Source organism: Pygocentrus nattereri, chromosome 24 (genome assembly GCF_015220715.1).
Source record: "Pygocentrus nattereri isolate fPygNat1 chromosome 24, fPygNat1.pri, whole genome shotgun sequence".
NCBI classification, from domain to species: Eukaryota; Metazoa; Chordata; class Actinopteri; order Characiformes; family Serrasalmidae; genus Pygocentrus; species Pygocentrus nattereri.
Genome location: NC_051234.1, coordinates 19,033,906 through 19,057,317, shown reverse-complemented (window position 1 = coordinate 19,057,317; position 23,412 = coordinate 19,033,906).

Below are 23,412 nucleotides of genomic sequence, written 5' to 3'. Positions count from 1 at the left end.
CCTGCAAAGAAAAAAAAAAAGAAATATAGCACTTTTCACAAATACACTTGATCAAAGTCCCTGCCACCGTAGGTTGTGTTTTCATGTTTAATCAGGGTGCTAAGTGGTTTCAAGTCTTCCGATTAACAGTCCATGTTAAAATCCTTGCCCGAGATTTAATGAGGGCATACATTTATCCCTGCCTCAGAGTGTGAATTTTAAACACCTTCGAAAGTGCCGGTGCGCTTTACGCCGAATCGATGTGCCACAGGAATTAATTTGCACATCTCAAAAAGTGAATAAAAAACACCTGCACAGACATAGGCTAACTTTCATTAATGTCATTACACCATTTCAAGTGAATGATAGCTATTAATTGAATTAATTAAAATGGATTCTGCACCTTTTTATTATTCTTTTATAGCATTTACTGCTAACAGTCATTTCATACAGCTATGTATGTATTACTGGATTAAAATCATAGTTTTCATTGGTAGTCATTTACAGCACCTCCCTGGGTAAAATTGCAAAATGCTGAATTTATGAACTGGCTTTCATAAAGCGACAATACGAAAGTTCAAAATTTTCTATAGTTTCTCATTAGGTTGAATGAATAACTTACTCTAAATGTAGGTATTATGATATAAACTGAGTCTGTTCTACAGGTTCTCATTAGGTTGAATGAATAACTCACTCTAAATGTAGGTATTGTGATATAAACTGAGTCTGTTCTAAAGTTTCTCATTAGGTTGAATGAATAACTCACTCTAAATGTAGGTATTGTGATATAAACTGAGTCTGTTCTACAGTTTCTCATTAGGTTGAATGAATAACTCACTCTAAATGTAGGTGTTGTGATATAAACTGAGTCTGTTCTACAGTTTCTCATTAGGTTGAATGAATAACTCACTCTAAATGTAGGTATTGTGATATAAGCTGAGTCATGTTCTACAGTTTCTCATTAGGTTGAATGAATAACTCACTCTAAATGTAGGTATTGTGATATAATCTGAGTCTGTTCTACAGTTTCTCATTAGGTTGAATGAATAACTCACTCTAAATGTAGGTATTGTGATATAATCTGAGTCTGTTCTACAGTTTCTCATTAGGTTGAATGAATAACTCACTCTAAATGTAGGTGTTGTGATATAAACTGAGTCTGTTCTACAGTTTCTCATCAGGTTGAATGAATAACTCACTCTAAATGTAGGTATTGTGATATAAACTGAGTCTGTTCTACAGTTTCTCATTAGGTTGAATGAATAACTCATTCTAAATGTAGGTATTGTGATATAAACTGAGTCTGTTCTACAGTTTCTCATTAGGTTGAATGAATAACTCACTCTAAATGTAGGTATTGTGATATAAACTGAGTCTGTTCTACAGTTTCTCATTAGGTTGAATGAATAACTCACTCTAAATGTAGGTATTGTGATATAAACTGAGTCTGTTCTACAGTTTCTCATTAGGTTGAATGAATAACTCACTCTAAATGTAGGTATTGTGATATAAACTGAGTCATGTTCTACAGTTTCTCATTAGGTTGAATGAATAACTCACTCTAAATGTAGGTGTTGTGATATAAACTGAGTCTGTTCTACAGTTTCTCATTAGGTTGAATGAATAACTCACTCTAAATGTAGGTGTTGTGATATAAACTGAGTCTGTTCTACAGTTTCTCATTAGGTTGAATGAATAACTCATTCTAAATGTAGGTATTGTGATATAAACTGAGTCTGTTCTACAGTTTCTCATTAGGTTGAATGAATAACTCACTCTAAATGTAGATATTGTGATATAAACTGAGTCTGTTCTACAGTTTCTCATTAGGTTGAATGAATAACTCACTCTAAATGTAGGTATTGTGATATAAACTGAGTCATGTTCTACAGTTTCTCATTAGGTTGAATGAATAACTCACTCTAAATGTAGGTATTGTGATATAAACTGAGTCTGTTCTACAGTTTCTCATTAGGTTGAATGAATAACTCACTCTAAATGTAGGTATTGTGATATAAACTGAGTCTGTTCTACAGTTTCTCATTAGGTTGAATGAATAACTCACTCTAAATGTAGGTATTGTGATATAAACTGAGTCTGTTCTATAGTTTCTCATTAGGTTGAATGAATAACTCACTCTAAATGTAGGTATTGTGATATAAACTGAGTCTGTTCTACAGTTTCTCATTAGGTTGAATGAATAACTCACTCTAAATGTAGGTATTGTGATATAATCTGAGTCTGTTCTACAGTTTCTCATTAGGTTGAATGAATAACTCACTCTAAATGTAGGTATTGTGATATAAACTGAGTCTGTTCTACAGTTTCTCATTAGGTTGAATGAATAACTCACTCTAAATGTAGGTATTGTGATATAAACTGAGTCATGTTCTACAGTTTCTCATTAGGTTGAATGAATAACTCACTCTAAATGTAGGTGTTGTGATATAAACTGAGTCTGTTCTACAGTTTCTCATTAGGTTGAATGAATAACTCACTCTAAATGTAGGTATTGTGATATAAACTGAGTCATGTTCTACAGGTTCTCATTAGGTTGAATGAATAACTCACTCTAAATGTAGGTGTTGTGATATAAACTGAGTCTGTTCTACAGTTTCTCATTAGGTTGAATGAGTAACTCACTCTAAATGTTGGTATTGTGATATAAACTGAGTCTGTTCTACAGTTTCTCATCAGGTTGAATGAATAACTCACTCTAAATGTAGGTATTGTGATATAAACTGAGTCATGTTCTACAGTTTCTCATCAGGTTGAATGAATAACTCACTCTAAATGTAGATATTGTGATATAAACTGAGTCTGTTCTACAGTTTCTCATTAGGTTGAATGAATAACTCACTCTAAATGTAGGTATTGTGATATAAACTGAGTCATGTTCTACAGGTTCTCATTAGGTTGAATGAATAACTCACTCTAAATGTAGGTGTTGTGATATAAACTGAGTCTGTTCTACAGTTTCTCATTAGGTTGAATGAGTAACTCACTCTAAATGTAGGTATTGTGATATAAACTGAGTCTGTTCTACAGTTTCTCATCAGGTTGAATGAATAACTCACTCTAAATGTAGGTATTGTGATATAAACTGAGTCTGTTCTACAGTTTCTCATGAAGCTTAATTTTTTTCGCTGGCATTCTGTAACTATGAAAGAAGACTTTTGTGGGTGGTGCATGAATAGGTCAACTGCCATTTGTCCTAGTAACCTGTTCTGAAGCCAGCAGTGTAGAAATGATGACAGTAGGTCTGTATGGAGGCCAGATGGCTCTGCTGTTGCACTCTTTTAACGGCGTCCTCTGCTGAGGGTCAGCGGCTGTGTGAGTGTGTCAGTCCATCACAGAGTGTGTGCTCCTCAGGAAACGTGACACTTATCTTGCTTAGTTATTTGTGAAGACAGGAGAAAATGTTAAGGGTCCATATGAAACATTCCTTTCAGCGGAAGTGGGCAGAGCTAAACTGCTATAGGCTGAAAAGGTGTTTATTTGTAAATGTTTATAAATCATGACAACACAAAAATAGCATACAGTCCATATTTGGACTGTGTGAGTGTGTTTTAAAAATGTTCATATAATACATTAAGGTAATATTTTAAACATGTGAAGAAAATACAGTTTTTCACAATATGGGCCTTTCTTGTGTTATAATATGGGCCTTTCTAGTGTTGTAAATAAATATGCAGTAGAGCTTAAAGTGCAAGAATTTGGGTACTGCAGGTTAGTTCCATATTTTACAACACATTCTACAGAGAACACATTTCTGCAGATTTTAATGCATAATTGCTGTTTGTTTGCTGAATTTAACGTATTGGGGAAAATAATTCTACATAACCTGTGGCCTGCGCAAGCTGTTATAGCGTATTTTATATGTTATTTTTTCCAGTATGTAATATTTGGGGATTTGGTGATCCCTCTGGTGGAAATGTTTAATTGCATGTAATGTGAGGAAGAACATTTTGTATTGTCAGTTTTGGTACAATCCCAAACAAGCAGATGAAAGTTTGTGAAGGACGTGAATTATTTACTATTGTCGTAATTTTAAATGATCCAATTTTTTTTTCAACTACTATTTCAATTATTATTTAAGGCTTTACAGGTTGTTTCTCTTGAGCAGTGATGCTGCTTCTCTCATCTGTAACAAAAAAATGAACATAGCGCTGCTTTAAGTCATGTTAACTTCCTAATGTCATTAAGATGTGCAGTTAAGTTTCACAGTGGGTGATATGAAGGTGAGGCAGTTGAACTTGCCTTGTGAGACCGGCCCAAGTTTCTGTCATATTATGTAACATATTATGTGTGTACAAGTGAGACAACAATACAAACCTATCCAGTTTATCGATACAGTCACAATTTCAAATAATCATAGAATGATTTATTGTAGCAGTACAAACAATGTTGCTAATCATCTCTAATCTGTCAGGAGTTCACTCACCTCGTAAAGCTGAGTGTCAGTTTGATTTTAAACAGCACTGACAGCTGGAAGCGCCCCAGTTCAGATACTCTAATTACTGAAAAATAAAGGTTACTCTTCAGACCTGGGCTGAACTCTTTTCTTTAGCTTGAGCAATTTTCACTTACACCCCACAAATAGATCAGGACAGACTGACAGATATAACCCAAGCTGTTGCGTTAAAGTCTGAGAAGACTCCTCACTGCATCAGTAGACTTCTGCTATCATTTATTATGTAGGCGGTGTAATTAGCACGTATGAGGAGCGCGCACGCTAAGCTGCCTGCAGCAAATTGGGTAGCCGATGATCTTGGCAGATGATATCTCATGAACAGTAACGTAAGAACATAAGCTTCTGCACCTGACAGTACAATTTATATATCATAGCACTGTGAAGAAGGTGTTGAGAATGATCCACCATCCAAATAATAATACCTGTACTGTGGGGGTCCTGACCAATGAAGAACAGGTCGCAAGGGACCTGACAAAGTATGCAGACAAACAGATGGACTACAGTCTGTAATTGTAGAACTACAAAGTGAACCTATATGGTAAATTGTGTTGATGAAATGAACAATGAGTACAGAAGCATAGTAGGTGTAGTTATATAACATAAAAATTCAGAAGACACATGCAAGTTCACTGGCGGTTTTGAATGGCAAATGAAATGTCTATGTTTGTGTGACATCATGAGACCTGGTTCCCATCACCACCACTGTAAAGCAACCTGAGTCAGTCAATGAACTATTTCAGATTGAACAAACCACTTGGAAGAACTGTCGTTATCATAGATTAAATGTTTAAGAAATGTTTAGAAGTCCCCTGTTCATCTGATGGGGACAATTTGCATTTCTAAAAATGCTAAATATAACTGTATTCTGAATATTGCCTTTACAAAATTGAAGTTGGACTGAATACAGATATTTCTTTATTCTAAACACATTCTGAATGTTTGCATTCCATTACATTCGCACTCTGTGTATACACAAATAGGGCTCTGATTGGTTACACTGTATTGTTGTAATGCTGGGGAGTGAGTAGGCGGATGCATACACTGAGATAAGCATCTTTTATTAAGGGCAAATCCAGGGTCATGGTCAAAATGGTCCAGGTTCAAATAGCCGATACGGAGAGCAGGAGGGACAGACATGACAAAACAAACAACAAACAAAGAACCTCAAACAAGAACCAAACACCACAAGAATAAAATACACCCAACACGATCAAACATCCAAACAACAAAGACCAGCAAAGACAAGGGGCAAACATGGGGCTTAAATACAACAGGGATGATGAGGGACAGGCGGAAAACAGGTGGGGACAGTCAGGGGCAGAGTAACAAAACAAGGGGTCGGACTAGGAAACCAAAACAAAGAAAACACATGGACTAGACCAAAACAAAACACAAACACATGAACAGGACCAGGAGGGGCCAATCATGACAATTGTGCCTTGTTTAAAAAGCAGACTGGGCTGAAACACTCCTTGTAACTTCAGTGTGAATGAGTAAATGATGTCCGTCCAATTAACGACATTTTACTTTGCAGTTTATTTTACTATGCAGTTGTCTAAAAGTGTTGAATATACCCATCATTTACTCTGAAAAGTGTATCATGATGTAATTTATAGCATTAACAATAACATATCATCATTTTGTCCAGCTCTAATTGGAAATGCATGCCCAGGTTTGGTAAAGCAAATGCTGAAGGAGAAATCCTAGAGTGTTAAACAGGAGCCCACAGCAGCGGATCATCATTCAGGAGGAGAACGGCGGGGAAGACCATTCGCCACACATCACACTCACAACTCTTGACCACAGGCTACTGGTAATGAATGGCTTGGCACACCAGGAGGAAAGAGTAAGCTACACCACAGCCTTTTAGGCAGAAGCTTCACTGCACTCCGTTTCACATAGAAACAGACCTTGACTCCAACACTGTCTTAACATACTAAGAGGGTCTGCTTTTCAGTAGTTTAAATTCAGTATTTGTCTTACTACATGTTATAATTTCAAATGTATGTAATACATCGTAGCTGTCCAAAAAAAACAAGCATTTTTCATGTTCATATTTTTTATTTTTATTTTCATAAATATTTATTACTTCATTCAAGCACACCAGCTGCCCTTTACATTTCATATCCAATGGACCAGTATTAATGTTCCAAAATTCCCCTTGAACACCAAAATCGCTGTCTTGGAGATGTTCTTGTTTTAATTTGGACAGTGATGATATATAAGATTTTTCACTATGAGTTTAAAATATCTACCAAAGTGTGTGCAAAAGTCAAAAGTGGCCCTTCACTTATTTAATTTCTAGTCAAAACGATCATTAAGTACAAGTTATACATTTTTTAGCATCAGAAAAAAACAGAAAATGTATTTAAATGAATATTATGCAACTAAATACAGAATTGGATTATTTCAGTATTTAATGTGTCCACTCTTTACCATTTTAACAGCTTCCATTCTTTTAGGAGCCCCACTTTTAGTTTTTTTAAAAATTCTGCAGGGATATTTTTCCACACCTCCCATCTTAGAAGCAGGTTTTACATTTTCTGCTTCTCACCATCCAGGTAATCCCAAACACATTCAGTGATGTTGAGGTCTGGACTCTGGGGTGGTCCGCCCCTTGTTCTGAGAACATCAGCAGCTTCTTTGTTTGATGCGTCTATTTCAATTTTCTCAGTAAGAGCTTCTCAACAGCTACACGTCCTTTCAGACTCATAGTGTTGAGTTGTCTTCTCACAGTGGAAGGATGGACATGAAATGGTTATGAATACACTGCACTTACACTGCTTCAGCACATCAGTTCCCCACAAACAACATGGAAAAGCAGTGGAGATAGCTAATATATTTAAACACAACTGTTTACCAGCAAAATTTTAAATTCAAGCAGGAAAACGATAATTTGGACGATAAGAAACCAAAATGAATTATACAGACCGTAAGTGATGATGCAGTACCTAAATCCTAATTTTTTACTAATTTACTATACTAATGCCTTGGGAAATATTAATTTAATGATGCACACTGCATTAACTTTCTGATTCTCCAAAAAAAGAAGCATTACTTACATAAATATCGACTTAGCAAGACTACATTTCATTTGGATTTCGCAGGTAATCCATTTGGAAAATCCACATGCAGCCAACTGAAGGGGGATGATACAGTCACAGCCACAGACATGCCCAAGCCATGGAAGTACCATAAGAGATTGGTTAATGAATGTTTTAACATAATCTCTTCATGTTGGAAGGATACATGAAGGCCATTGAAAGTCAAAATAGTCCTCAAAGAACTTATTTTTTCATATTATACCATTTTTACCAGGCTCAGAAGACACGTGTAGGTTCACTACTGATTTTGGACAGTAAATAAAATAGTTATATTTGTGTTGCAGACATCATGACCTCTGGTTCCTGTCAGCACCACTGTAAAGAAATCAGAGTCTCGATAATGAACCATTTCACGTCAAATCGCTCTGACTGACTTTGTTTACATCTTATAGATTCAATTTTGCAGAAATTTTTGAAAAGAAATGCTGAGTTTTCTTTTAAGTGCTGTTTATCTGATGGGGACAGTTTTGGTGGTTTACTAGCTCTTGCGGGTGGTTGTTAGAAGTCTCATTTTCTCTGTAGCTTGTCATTTTAACTCAAATTTAGGAAACTCCTTTTTTTCACTTATTTTTCTTTGACTTTCTCCTTCTTTGACTTTCTCATGTCTAATCTCCTCAGAAATATCTCTGACAATAAGTTGTATTTAATAGCTGTTTTTACTGGAAATGAAACAAATGAGCTCTGACTTTTTTGTTTTAAATACATTTTTTAATTATTATTATGTTAACTACTTTTCACTTTCCAACATGTGATTTTAGTAGTTCACATATCAGATTGCAACCTATAAATCTAATTTAAGTCTTTGTTATAATTTTGCTTTTATGCCAAAAACAGGTCACTTAGAAAAAATGAAGTGAATAATAACATCTTCTAATTTTTTTTAACTGTGGGTTGCCTGATTTCATGGTCTGCTTCTGAATCTCCACCACACGCTGTTCAACCTGCCACACATAAATTATGAATTCCCACATTTTCACTTGAACATTGAATTGTTCAGTTGAGAGAGGCTTTAATAGAGTGTCATTCTACTGTACAGTTGGCAAGAGAAACTGTAGGTGTGAATGGCAACTGCATGACACATCAAGAACAGGTAAAGACAATAATAGACCAGGCTGTCTTACTGTCCAATAGCCAAACTTATCACTGCTTTTCAGCATCGTAAAACCATGAGAAACCAAGTGCCATAATCAGATATGTGAGCACCTTTAAAAATGCAATCAATGTGCTCCAAAATGGTGCTATAGTGTAATGCGTATATTATTATATGCTAATACTGGATATGGCCTCCCTTTGCTTCCAAAACATTAAGAAAAGTTCATCATTTCATTGATTCCACAAGATATCAAAAGCAGTCCTTTGAGATTCTGGTCCATGTTGACATGACTGCATCATACAATTCCTGCAGACTTTTCAGGTACATTTCAATGCAGCAAATTCCCTGCTGTACCTCATGCTAACAAAGTTCTACTGGATTCAGATGCAGTGACTGGGTAGGCCACTAAAGAACATTAAATTCATTGTCATGTTCATGAAACCAGTTTAAGATGACTTTTAGTTTGTGACATTATCATGCTGGAAGTACCCATTAGAAGACAGTCAGCAACAATACTCAAATAAGCTGTGACATTCAAGCGATGATTGATAGATATTAAGATCATTGATCATTGATACATATTAAAATCATTACGTACCTAAGGTCATTATTGTGGGTTATACATAATGTTCCAACATCTAGTGTTAAGCCTTCTCAAATAGGTAGAGGCTGTTACTGCAGCAATGGGGCTACAAAATCCCTATTAACACCCTTGATGTCAGAAAAATGCTGGATGCTCAATGCTAACTCATCACCTGTTTAAATACTAACTTTAATATCACTTCATATTTGGAGAAAAAAACAGTGTGAAATGTAATTTTTACCAAAACCGTCCACCAATAGCAACATATATTGACAACCTTTCTGCAATGCTCAAGAAAATATAGAGCCTTCCAACACCACAGCAAATAAAAGGAGAGAAAAATGGTAGGAGCTGCTTGGGTTCTTAACTTGTCAGACTAATCCACATCCAGTCCCCTGGGGCTGCTGGCCACTGGCATTTTCACTGCAATTTGTTATAAGAGAGCAAGTTTACATTTTGATTTAATAAGGCCCAAAGGCATGGCCCCAAACAAGAATCAATCCGGGTGGGGAAAAAAAGATACACAGTCCAGAGAGGTGGAGAAATAAACAGGAAAATTCACTCAGACCACTCATTGCGTGGTCATCATGGTTCAAATGTTTCAGTTTATGTTTTGAGGTTTACTTTCAATTGGATTTAATTAGTTGTATTGGTCTGTACTCGGCATGCACTCTAATAAGTGCACTTGAGGGATGCCTATATAAAATATTCAGTGCTTTTCTTTTGAGCTTCTTCTGAATCGTCACATTAAACAGTCAGCATATGCACTCTCTGCCTTCAGGCATAATATGTAAGGTATACCAGCATAAGAGAGACTCGCTGACATTTTCTTTTGAAAGTCTAACCTCCTAACACAGAAGTGATTCTGGTTAAGAAGCAGGCCTTGACCGTTTAAAGGGGATGTACTGCACATTTTAATTTTTTTCCCCTCTTGAGATCCACTACTAGTGTTTGTGTGGTGTACCAATTTTTTTACATGACCATTTTCCAACCTCTGTCCCTTTGTGTTACTTTAAGACTGATATATGTAAATGAAACATCAAATATTCTGATTAGCTGCCTGGTAGTTATGCCTCATTAAAAAAAGCAGTCCAGGTTGAAACACTCCTTATAACTTTGATATATATGGGCATGGCTAACCTGCTGTAGGCTGAAAAGGTGAATATATGTAAATGATGTCACAAAAACAAGGAATTCAAAACAGATTGTTTTACAGCTTGGTGACTTTAGCCGTGTTTATATATGCTTTGTTCACCATATGGCACAATGGGCAGTTAATAAAAACCTGTACATTTTCAGAAACAAAATTACATTCAGTTCAAAGGAATTTGCCAAGATGAGTGATTTCATGTCTCAGACTTCTGGGTGCATAAAGTTTGCATGCAAGTTCAACTCCGGTTTTCACCATTTCAGCTCTGGTGGTGGCTACCAGAGAACATGTAATGTTGCAGATTTTTAAGTGGAAGGTCCAGAGCTAGTCCAAAATAAATGGGTTCATATGGAGCTTTTGTGCAAAATCTTAGTTTATGCATTTTCTCTAGAGAAGAATGCTCTAATTTTCTAAACAAAGAACATCAATCTGAAAGTATTTTTGAAGTCCATTTTTAGGACTTTATAATAGTGTCTAATGTACAATCATGACATCATTGAGCACTAACCATTCAGCAAATGAGCTGATCAGCTCGCCAACCAATCAGTAGCCTACTTAGTAGCAGTAATTCTGGCCATTCAGTACCAGTAATGCTAACCTACCAGCACTCAGTACCAGTTATGCTAACAAATCCGAACTCATTTGCAGTAATGTCAACCATTTAGCACTCAGTACCAGTAACTCTAACCAATCCACACTCAGTAGCAATAATGCCAATCATTCAGCACTCAGTAGCGGTAATGCTCCCTAATCAGCACACAGTAGCAGTACTTTCAACCAATTAGCACTGAGTAGCTGTAATCCCATCCAATCAGTACTCAGTAAAAATAATGCCAACCAGTCAGCACACAGTAGCAGTAATTCCATCTCATTAGTACTCAGCACCAGTAATGCTAGCATCCTGCTGCCAAAAATGTTGCAGAAAAACAGAAATATGGTATAGCATATAGTTTTCTTTTTTAGTTATATACATTGTTCTACTTTCCAAAATAAAAGAAAGTTCCTACACAAATGTTTAGAAACTTGTTTCATTTTTTGTTAACTGTCAATTCACCCCTGTTCATTGAAGTCACGTCAACATTTTGTAGTCATATTATAGATATAATAGGAGAAATAGGAAGTGGCCAGGCTCCCCTTAAACTGATCAAGTCACTGCTGCTTTGACCTCTGAAGGGGTAGAGCTTCATAACCAAAAGAGAGGAAACATTAATTTAACTAAGGCCAAATCCCATTTTACCCCTTGCCCCCAGCACTTAGCCCTTAGCCCTCCATTTTGCACACTCACATCTAGGATTAGGGTGTCCCTCTTTAAAGGCATATGATGCCCTAAATATAACTAAAGCCCAGCAGTGAGTAGCTGAACTTTTCCCTCCTCTGCTATCACTGAAGACGGGTTGGGTCGCCTACAGAGCACCATTAGTAGCTGTTAATGAAGCAATGTTTTTTTTGTGTGTGTGTTGTTAGGGTTGTCCCATTTCGTAGGGCACGATTTCAACCACTACCCCTTGTAACTCAGTTTCAGGGGGTTAGAGTGACACTCGAAAACAATGAGTAGGGGTAAAAAGAAGAAATGGGATTGGACGTACGTCTGAACCATTATACTGTTTCCTCCCCAAGTGTGTTTGCATACACTTAATACTCTGATCATTATCAGATTTTAGCAGTTTTATTCAAGTGGTCATGTAAACAGTATACTCTGATTTCATATATTGGGTTAAGGCATAGGAAGTCGATCAAGAAATCTGATTTTTGCTCAGTAATCAGGTTTTTCCATGTAGTTCTTTCTTTTTTCCGTCTACATTTCCAATACATTTACAGAATTTAGCAGACGCATATGTGAAAACAGAGCACTGTCTTGGAAATAGCAAGCATTTAACACGACACCCACGAGACGACCACAAAACGCTTTTAGAGCAGTTCTGAAACCATCCACACGCTAGACAAAATGAAGAATGTGAATATTCAAGTCAAGTCAAAGTTTATTTATAAAGTGCTTTTTACAACAGACTTTGTAACAAAGCAGCTTTACATAAAACTCTGGGTCCATGACCCCATGAGCAAGCCAGTGGCAAGGAAAAGCTTCCTAAGAGCAAGAGAAAGAAATCTTGAGAGAAACTACGCCTCAAAAGAAGAACTCATCCACCTCTGTTCAACACTGGATAGCAAAACAATAACACAAGAGTAATATGAACAGAGAATAAGATTTTACCTTAAGCATTAAATATAAAAAAATTGTATTTGGATTAAGCAGCAATAACTAATTAATACTGTTGGAGGCCTATCAGAGTCGAAATGAGTAACAATGAGAATCAGTCAGTGTTACCAGTGAAAACCAGTACCTACTGTTAGAAGTGTTTCACAGAGAAAACCATGAACATCAGTGACTACTGTTAGAAACCTGTAATAATGATCTGTTAATATGAATATGAGAAGAGCTCAGCGTATTTTGAAGCAGGGGAAGCAATGTCTATAATTGGGTTATTCGTGGGGCAGGTGAAGCAATGGCTATGATTAAATCTTAATCAAAGCAGATGAAGCAACAGCATCAAACTGCACAGGATGGGTCACAGGTGTTCAGTTTGGCAAAGAAACATACAGGCAGTTAGTTCTGTTAAGAGAGACTGACTTCAGTTTACAGTGTTAACAGAGTGTAGCAGAGGCTCCAGTAGGTCTAGGTATTACAGCCTAAATGAATGGGAGAACCAGAAGGAAACAAAGACATGAGGGCTTGGTGAGATGTCAGCGTCCCTCTACTCCACCGTCAACAAACCTGTGTGAATGCATGAGGGCAGCGGAAGACCAGCACCTTTATTCCCAGTTTACCATAATACTCTATGTCCATGAACCCCCAGATCTACACCTTTTATCTAACAGGAAAAAATAATTGCCAAAGACTTGACTAAACAAGTGGGGTTTTAGCCCAGACTTAAAGACTGAGGCTGTGTCTGAGTCCTGAACACTGACTGGAAGGTTATTCTAAAGCTCGGGGGCTTTCTATGAAAAGACACTACCCCTGATGTGACTTTATTGATTTTAGGTGTTAAAAGAGCCAGCATCTTGTGATCTAAGTAGATGTCAGGGTTCATAATAGCTCACTTAGAGCTTTATATGTCAGTAAAAGAATTTTGTAATCAATGCGGAATTTAACTGGCAACCTGTGTAGGTTTGATAAAACTGGACTGATATGGTCAAACTTTCTGGTTCTTGTAAGGACTCTGACTGCAGTGTGAGGAAAATGTGAGGAAATTTTGTTTTTCATTGATATAGGTCCTTTAAGATATAAAAAGCAATGTACATTGCTCCCCACATTTCAGGAATAAATGTGTTTGCACTTTAGCGAGCTTGTTAGATGTCTTGGTGTCTAATACGGCTTTGTCTTACATGATAACAAGGCAGATCCTCAAGTGCAGCAAAGGTGTCTTGATACTGAAAGGTTAGGGTTGTGTTGCTAAGACGAGAGAGATAAAATAAGGTAGCAGTGTACTGATGTCATTATTAAAAGCCTGTTTTCAGACGACTGGTCTTCAGCAAAGCTCTTTATTTCATGCTGAATTCTCATACAGGAGCTGGGAAAAGGTCATAGCTTACAACAAGTCTTACTATATCTGGACTGGATAAGATGCTAAGCTATGTCAAATAAGATGAACAATTCCTCAGAAAACACAGGCTCATTCTTAGAGAACAGAATGGAAGGAAAACTACATATAAATATGGAGTCAAGTGATAAACCAATTCATTCCATTTATTACTAAGCGGCCATAAATGAATCTGAAATTGGAAAAATGCTAATAAAGATTAAGAGCTATTGGATGATTGCGCAAACCTGTAAACAACCTCTGCATGACACAGGGATGCGATATCTATATTTCATTTCTGATTATATTCTCAGGCCTGTATGAAGATTGCTCTCTGCTCTTTCCCCTTGCAGAATATTTATAATTGATTTCAATCTCAGCACAGACAATATTTCTATTTTAAGATAATTTTGGATGCATGATTTTTGATGCTAGCTATTCAGTGCTCTCGCTCTGAGCCCATATCGACAATGTATTCAGTCGTAAATATTGATTTTCACCATGAATCATTTGCTACATGCTTTCCATACATGCAGAACTTGTGTCGCGTACATATGAGGTTAAAAAATGTGTCCAAAAGTTTGTAGACACCAGCATTTGTTCTAAAATCAGGGATATTAATAGGGAATTTGTCCCCCTTTGCAGTGCTAAAAGCTCTACTCTTCTGGCAAAGCTTTACACTACTTGACAGAATATTGTGAGGATATGATTGCATTCAGCCACAAGAGCATCAGTGAGGTCAGCCACTCATGGTGAATGATTAGTTCTGGATCATGAACAACACTTCAACTCATCCCAAAGGTATTGGATTTGGAGTTCCAACATGCCAGAGAATGCAGTTCCACTGCTCTGCAACCCAATTACCATTCTAGCCCACACTTGGCATTGGGCTCGGTGACCATGGTGGGCATGGCTTCTCCAAAGCGTCACATTCTATGGGTCAGTGCTTTTCTCTGGAGGTGTGTGAAGGGTCACCAATGTGTACAACTTAAAGCAGCTGAATTCACTCATTAGAATGTGTGGAGATTTTTAACAGACGTATTTCCCAGTAAACTTGAGCTGCATTTACAATATGTAGAAAGTCAATGGCAAAAATTTTCAATGGGACAAGGATTCTGCTAGTGGCATCAGCAGCATATCTATAACTTTCCAGTTACACCTGGTTCAGTAACAAAAAAATCTTGGCATCATAATTCATTCAGATTTATCATTCGATCAAAATTTTGTATATCTTTGCAATATTGCCAAGATAAGAAATGCCATATCCCTGCATTACGTATAAACATTACTACATACCTTTATTACTTCAAGGCTAGACTATTGTAATTCACTACTGTCAGGATGCACTGGCAGGAATTTAAGCAAACTTCAACTAGTTCAAAATGCTGCAGCCAGGGTCTTCATTAAAACTAGAAAATTTGATCATATCAGTCCAGTGCTATCATCACTTCATTGGCTGTCTGTTAAATTCCGTATTGATTACAAAATTCTTTCATTGACGTTTAAAGCCCTACATGGGCTCGCTCCTGAGTACCTGCAAGACCTTATTTCTAACAGAGGCTAACAGATACAATATTATACAAAGACCAGCACCTAACTAGGGAAAACTCAGGGCTTAAATACAAGATCAACAAGGGTTAATAAGACACAGGGGAGTACAATCAAGGGCAAAGTCTCAGAATAAGGGGGCAGAACCAAAACAAGGAAATACATGGACAAGACCAAAAAAGAGGACACAGCAGCAGACACAGGCAGAACAGAAGGCCCATGGGGAGCAGCAGACACAGGCGAGGGCAGAACAGGTGGGAACAAAGGGGCTGCGATTGGTGGCGGGTCCAGAAGCCCAACAACAGGTGGCGAATCCGGAGGCGAGGCGACTGACGGCAGGTCCAGAGGCATGACAACTGGCAATGGGTCCAGAGGCGCAGGCATGTCGTGGGGTGCGGATATGGGGTCAAGAACTTGTGCAGCACAGGAACAGACTCATAGGCCAGTGAAACGGCTACTGGAACAGGCTCAGTGGCATCCATAGTGCCAGGAACAGACAACCTGGAGGAACACACAGAAACAGAACCCTCTCGGCAGCTCTCAAGGCTCACCCAAACTATGGGAAGCGTGCAGTGGTGCTTGAGAGTGAGCCGAGTGCCTTAGAATGGGTTTCCTCAATGTTCCATCTGTTTAACCTCGTCTTGCGCTACAGGTCGCTCTTCCATGCAGCATTGATCAAGATGGGTAGACACAAGGCGCTTACCTGGGATCTCATCACTATAACACAAGGCAGGATCTTTCTTCAAAGTTCTATGGGAGCGATGAGATGGCCGTGTACCTGCAGCAACAGGGTATTTGCTGTCTCCAGCTTGGTGGCGTTGAGACATGGCTAACTTGGGCTGCATCGAAACAGCCGGAGTTTCGTCCGAACAGAATAATCACCTACCGGAGTCTCACTCTCTCGCTGTGTCCTTGGTAGGTTGGTCTTTCTGTAACGTGTGGGAGCGATGATGAGGTGGATGCATATGCTGAGAGAAGCGAGATTTATTAGGGGCAAATCCATAATCAGGGTCTAAAGAGTCCAGGGTCAAAGAGCCAACACAGAGAGATCGAGGGACAGACATGACGAAAAGGAACACAAGCTAAATGCAATAACAGAGACTAGAAAATTTAACGGAGGCTAACAGATAAAATACTATGCAAAGACCAGCACCTAACTAGGGAAAACACAGGGCTTAAATACAAGAAAAACAAGGATTAACAAGACACAGGTGAAAACAATAAAGGGCAAAGTCTGGAAACAAGGTGGCAGAACGGAAAGAATCAAAACAAGGAAGTACATGGACAAGACCAGAAGTAAACGAAATCACATGGAGGACTGGGAAGGGCCAATCATGACACGCCCAAGGATTCTTCCTCAGCTCTGAGGGTTTTTTTCTTGCCGCTTGCTCACCTGAGGGTTTTCACATTCATGTCAAAACTTTGTCTTTACCGGAATTCTGTGAAGCTGCTTTGTGACAACATCAGTTGTAAAAAGCGCTATACAAATAAATTTGATTTGATTTGATATTGTTAATCCAGTGATAAAAGTCAATAATAATATAATTATGTTATAATTCAACAATAAAGGCAGCCTGGAGCTTTTTTTATACAGTGATAAAAAACATGGTAGCTCATAGCAAGCTCCAGGTCCACATGCTGATTCATTTTGCTGACCAGTGTGGACACGCGTGCTCACCAACTGACCTGGAAGCAGACTGTCATCAGTTAAAGAAGACAAACACAATGATATTGAATATGTTGGAAGGGAAACATGAGGTTAGAAAGAGTTAGAGGCACCTCTGTCGTGAAATGCAGAAGATAATGAAAGACAGTAATAATGGATGCAAGGCTTGTTGTGGTTCCTCCTGCTGAGTGATAAAGGTGGATATGGACTGCTGTCCTGGAGAGGCCTCTTCAAATAAATAGCTGTCTATTTTTCATCAGGTGAAGGGACTGAGGACATTTACTATTAAAGCGCCACATTGTCTGGGATCAGATTCGAATGTTATTGGCCCTGACCTGCTGTAATGGTGGTCCATCATATTTACCAAAGGCAATTTTTAGGATCCCTGCTTAGCATGCTATAAAAAAGATTGGCAACACCAAAGTGGCTCTCACGGGTGAGCAGTTAGGGCAGCTGAGCCCAAAGCAGACATTTCTCATATCGCAGAGCAAACAAAGGAGGGACTCCATTATAAATGGACAACAGGCTGTCAGCAGGAGGATATTGGAGTGTTGTGTTGCTTAAAGGAATAGTTTGGTGAAAAATCTAATTTGCAAAGATCTTTTTCTCACACCAAATGTAGTCACTCCACCAAGACATGTTTGGTTTGGCTTTTGTAGATTTGCCATATAGTGTCAGAAGTCTGTTTAAGAAGGAAGCTGATACCAAAATGAAAAAGGTAACCACTGATAGATTCACTAAATATGACGTAAATTTCTTCCCATTCCACAGTAGCAGAGCTGCAGAGTGAGATTTCCCTGGAAACTCCCCCTTCTGATGGTGTATTTTGTGAGAGAACTTTTAAAAAACTTCAGAGTAGAATTTTGGAGGCAGGCTGATTTGCTTGTTTTGCTAGCTGGCAACCGCAGAAGAAATGCTAACGTTTAGGGCATTTTAGAAAGTACTGCAGCATTGTCTTTGAATCATTATGACAATAGAGAGAATAAACATCTCAAACACTGGAAATGTTTTGTCAGATGTAGAGAACAACAAGCTAAAAGCTAAAGTTAGCAACCAGCATAGCTGTTCACCAGCTAAATCAACACCAGGCTGTTAGCTGGCTATCTTTATACTTTACCTCAGTTTGGCCCCTTTTTCTCTGACTGAAAGGGTAAAAAATTCGTCTTAGCTGAGCATTTTATACTGAATCAAGTTAGAATCTGTTTTCTTTATGGTTTTGTCACTAAAGAAGCTTAGTTGTATGTATTAGCATAAAGCTAGCAATTGCCGCATGGATTTCCAATTATGTAGTTATTTGGCATGCTTATTGTTTGTAGTGAGAGAACACTAATGAACAAAAAGTATTTGAGCAAACAGATATAGCGCTGTGTCTTTCTTTATTTCTCCAGCTTTAGACCAGAATGCCCCTTAAACAGCTGAACCTAGGCAAGTGTAGGACTAGTTAAACGTCGTTATCCGGATGCTACTCGGCCAAGTAAAACATTCACATAGCTGTTAGCTATGTTTGCCATCACCAGACACCAAATGTGCAAACACCAGACACCAAATGTGTCTTTTCTGATTGACTACAGCGGGTGAAAGGGGGCAAACTGTGTAAAATAGATTTTTTTTGCTGAAATATTCATTTTAAAAGTGCTGTTTAGTTGTTTTACACATGAGCCCCTGTGACAAATCCAACCGCCCAGCTTCCCCCTTCAGTTCACTTCATTTTCTTTGTCCTCACCTCATCCAATTGGAGGAGAATACAAAGCCTGCATGGACCATTCCAGGCTGAGGGTGAAACCATCTCTTGTCTTGTCAAAGCTGCGGTAATACAGTATGAGCGATTCAAGACAGAATGCAGATAAATACCTGGGTGACAAATAAATGCGCCACAAAAGGCGCATTAATTCAGCACTTGTAAGACATGTGTCCTTATGACAAAAGAGGGGGACATTTGTCAGTCTGTGCCACAGATGGCCCTGCTAGAGTGCTTGACAAATTATCCCCACCTTGCCTATAGTGGTGGCTCGCGCGCTGGGAGCTGCTCTGCGGTGGCATTGTTAATCTGCGAGCATTTGGCACACCATTCAGACGGCTTTTCCCTGCCTGACGGAGAAATACCTTCCTTTTAATGACCTTCAAAATGTCATCTATTATTCATGGAAAACATCCCGGCAAGCGTTCTGGCACTAATAACTAATTAAGCTCTAAACGACTGGCCTTTTGGAGAACCACACTACAACTTTAGGTGTGAATTTTTCATGTTGCATTGATCCTGGCTTATTGTAGCGCTCTATTAGAGAAGTAGACTTTAGATTTGCATGGTTTTAAGCGGCACAGCTGTCGGTCTGTTTCATCCCTCAGTCAGAGCGATAAATCTTCATAGTGGGTAGAAGAACAAGAGCAAGGCTATAATGAGGCAACACAGACGCTGCATATTTTCTTTCCCGTTTTTCCTAGGAATTAATTTCAGGTTTAAGAAATTATTCTCTTACTTCCTTTTCATTGACAGCAGACTACCCATAGTATCTACAGTAGTAACAGTAGACCAATAGACCATATGCCCATATAAGGGGCTCTGAGTATAAGCCAGTTTTCTCTATGGGAACCTTGTTTTTGAAAATCACCTCTATCACATTCTGTGGTAAGCCATAAATGTTTCAATTCCATAGACTTTCCCCCTTGAAATGCAAATATTGATATGTGTTACAAGCAAGCTAGAACTGCTATGCATTTAACTGACAACATGAACTCATTTTCACAGGAGGCATAAAATGCAATATCTGCCAGATCTGGAAACTTCTTAGTAAGCAAGCAAGGGAGCATTTTTGCGTTGAAATGCTATTTGTTTATTGTGTCTGTTGTACAGGATTGTATGATATAAAGAAAGCTGCAGTTGAGCTATTTTGTCTTTTTATCTGTTTTGTCTATCGTCTTCGCAGACAAGAGTGAGTAGTTTTCATAGCAAAGGGGTTCTCATCCCTCCCCTTTCATGACATTTCACGCGCAGAAAGCCAACAGTGTCCTAGTTAATCTGATAACAGATTATTCTGATTCAAACCATCAGGGTCAATTTCCACGCAGCTGGCTGAATGGCTACTTGGGGGCCCTGCAGAAACAGGCTACTATACTATACTACTGTAACTATGCACTGCTTCACCACCATTATAAAACAACACCAGCTACTCAAATTGTAGTCTAAAACCAACAAAGTTAAACATCACATTTGACAAAGCTTGCTGGTTCGTTGAGATTGTCGATCTTATGATGTTGATTCTATTGTTGTTGTTGTTAATAATAATAATAATAATAATAATATTTTATTTGTATAGTCCGATTATACATTTAATGCAGCTAAAAGGCTTTGTAGAGGGTTAAAATAATAAAATAAAAAACATACAAGAACATAAAGGCAGCAAGAATGTAAAAAAATAACTCTGTGTAGTTTGTTCTACACACTTACTCAGTTAATGTCTAGAACCTGTTTGACACTCTAAACTCTTTAAACTGTCCTGATACTTACAGTCATGTTAACCAAAATAATTACCTACTACTTTAGAGTTTGAAATTCACACTTTCCTCGTTAACACTTACAACATAAATGGAAGATTCCACCAATTTCTGAAAATTTCTGCATAATTTCATCGACAAGAAAAGTCATTCAGAGAGGTTTGATGTGAAATGGTTCCTTTTTCGAGACCAATTTTTGAGACCTGTTTCATGTGTATTGTAGAGGATGGAAAAATAGTGGTATATCTGAAAAACCAGTTTTCTTTAACAAAAAGGGGACTATTTTGCCACACCCTGCATGTACCCCTCCACCATGAAAGGAGTTTAAATAGTTTGGTTTGGGCCAAAACCTCCTTTTGTCTCAGACATCTGGCAGCCAGTCCATGGCCATTTCATGTAATAACTTTTAGAGCTGGGTGTCCGGTTCCTATCACCTATCACCACCACTGTGACTAATTCTAGCTCTGTTTTACATCTTAACCATTTAATTGTGCCGTAATTTAATAAACATGAGTGTTAGTTTGCATGTAGCATGCACGTGGCAGTATTCCAAGTAGCAACATCTGAATATATCAATCACATGAGCTGTCACTTAGTGGGCATCTGGCGAATAACAATTACATGTAGAAATGCTGGACATTTTCATTTTTATTTATTTATTTATTGACTCCACTGAGTCAAGCCTTATATATTCAGTGCTATTTGACAGTATCTTCCCCGTGCTAGTGTTGAATAATGAGGTATCCCCATCTCCAGCTCCTCACACATACACTTCGTGGCTTCCATTCTGGCTTTAAAGACATGCAGCCTGACTCGTTCTGCCACTCATAAGTGCTTTTAGCCTGCAGGAAGCCCTCTCTGGGCCTCCGATTGGCTGGCTGCACACACCGTAGACATCTGTTTGGGTTTGTGATTTGGCTGGGATCCAGAGCTGAGTCGCTGGAGCCCCTCCGCTCTCTTTGATGAGGAATTTGTTCCTGATTTATCGAGAACGAAGGAAGAATGTGAGCCGTCCTGTGGCGTAATTGTCCCCAATTTGGGCAAAGTATTTCAGACTGTACTTACAAAATGATAAAGCACTGTGTGGCTGGAGCACATGGCTTCTCTTAGCCTGCCTAAATGAGACTTCTCAACAGTGTAGATATATTAATAAAAGTTGCAGGGAGTCAAAAAGATAATACAATGACTACCGAACAGGAAAAGAAGGCAGTAGGGCGGAATAGTAAGTATATTACACATACTACACATACATGGTCCCTTGAAGTCTTTCTCCAGCAGCCATCTAATTGACTGTGCATACATCATTAATTTCTAATTAGCCTCTACCAGACTGTTTCTTTCTCTTTAATGTTGAAAAAACTTAAACGACCTCAAATCTAGTGGTTTGAACGACCTTAACTCTTACCTCTAAAGATAATTGTGAGGTTTTTAGCCATATAATATTCATACTGTGATAAAAATCCTTATAACTAATCATTTAATAAGTGGCGGGGCTTGAATTTCTGAAAATGAGCTTATAATGAATTAAGTAGCCAGTCAGCATTTATTACAAAGACAAAACATTGGCCATCACTTGAAGCATGGACAGATTTTTTTCTTTGACATACAAATAAAAGCAAGAAATGAAATCAATGAAACATGTAGTAAGATTCTCACTAATTGCTTCTTCTCAGGAGACTCCTGCTAGCTCCTCCCAGTAATCATCACCCGAGTCTTGTTTCGGACCCTCTGCCATGTCATATACGCCGCTAGCTCTTTTTAAAGCCTTGCAAGTGCTTGCATGATTGTTAATTCACTGGTGTTTTTTTTTCTAGACTTCTGTTTTGGATTTGGTGAAAATATGCAAGCTGCATATTTTTCCTCATTAATGATTATACATGAATCATTCTATCAGACTGGTTCAAAGTCAGAGCTGAAAACATGTTTCAGTCTCGGATTAAAAACTGTCAGTAGTGACAATTCTTAATATTACACACTGATTTAACTGGGACACATTTAGGACACATTTACTTCAAAACAGAAACTAACTGCTCGCCATGTAGCCATGAGGGACAGAGATGCAGCCTCACTTCCTGTTCTAAAATATACAGGTGTGGCTAAAATTAAACTAAAACTCTTTGTGCTTTGTGTTTCAATAGTGACATGAAAATATGGGACAGCATTTTTTAATTGAAATTAAATTCATGATGAATTTAAATCTTTTAACCTGAGTTTAAAATTAATGAAAGTGATCTTTCAAAACATGACAATTTCATATATCGTCACTGTGCCAAAAATACATGTATTTCCATTTTTGTCAATTTTTATTTTTCCACATCATCTGAACCTGGTGCCTGTTTTCACTGTGTGAAAAGTTCATGATGTGGCTCAACAGAAATGCTCATAAGTTAGCTACTTTTATTAGCTTACATTCAAAGTTGAAAGTGTTTTCCAAGTTACAATTTTGGAGATCAGAATATAATCTTTGTAAATATCTGAGGTCTGAATAGTTTTTTATTATTAACTAATTCAGAAGAATGGCCCATGTTTATCTCTAAAGAGAGTATAGAATGAAACAGTTACTTAAAAAAAGCCATTAGAGTAACTACAAAAACAGCACATATATATTGCCCCGTTAGTTGTGGTCATTGCTGGTGGTAAAGCCTGTCTCTGTATGATTTTCCAACAGTGGTTAGCAGACAATATGCCATTCTTATTTATTTATCAGTAGAATTCTTTTGTGTTTTTGCTCACCATTTATCAAAGACT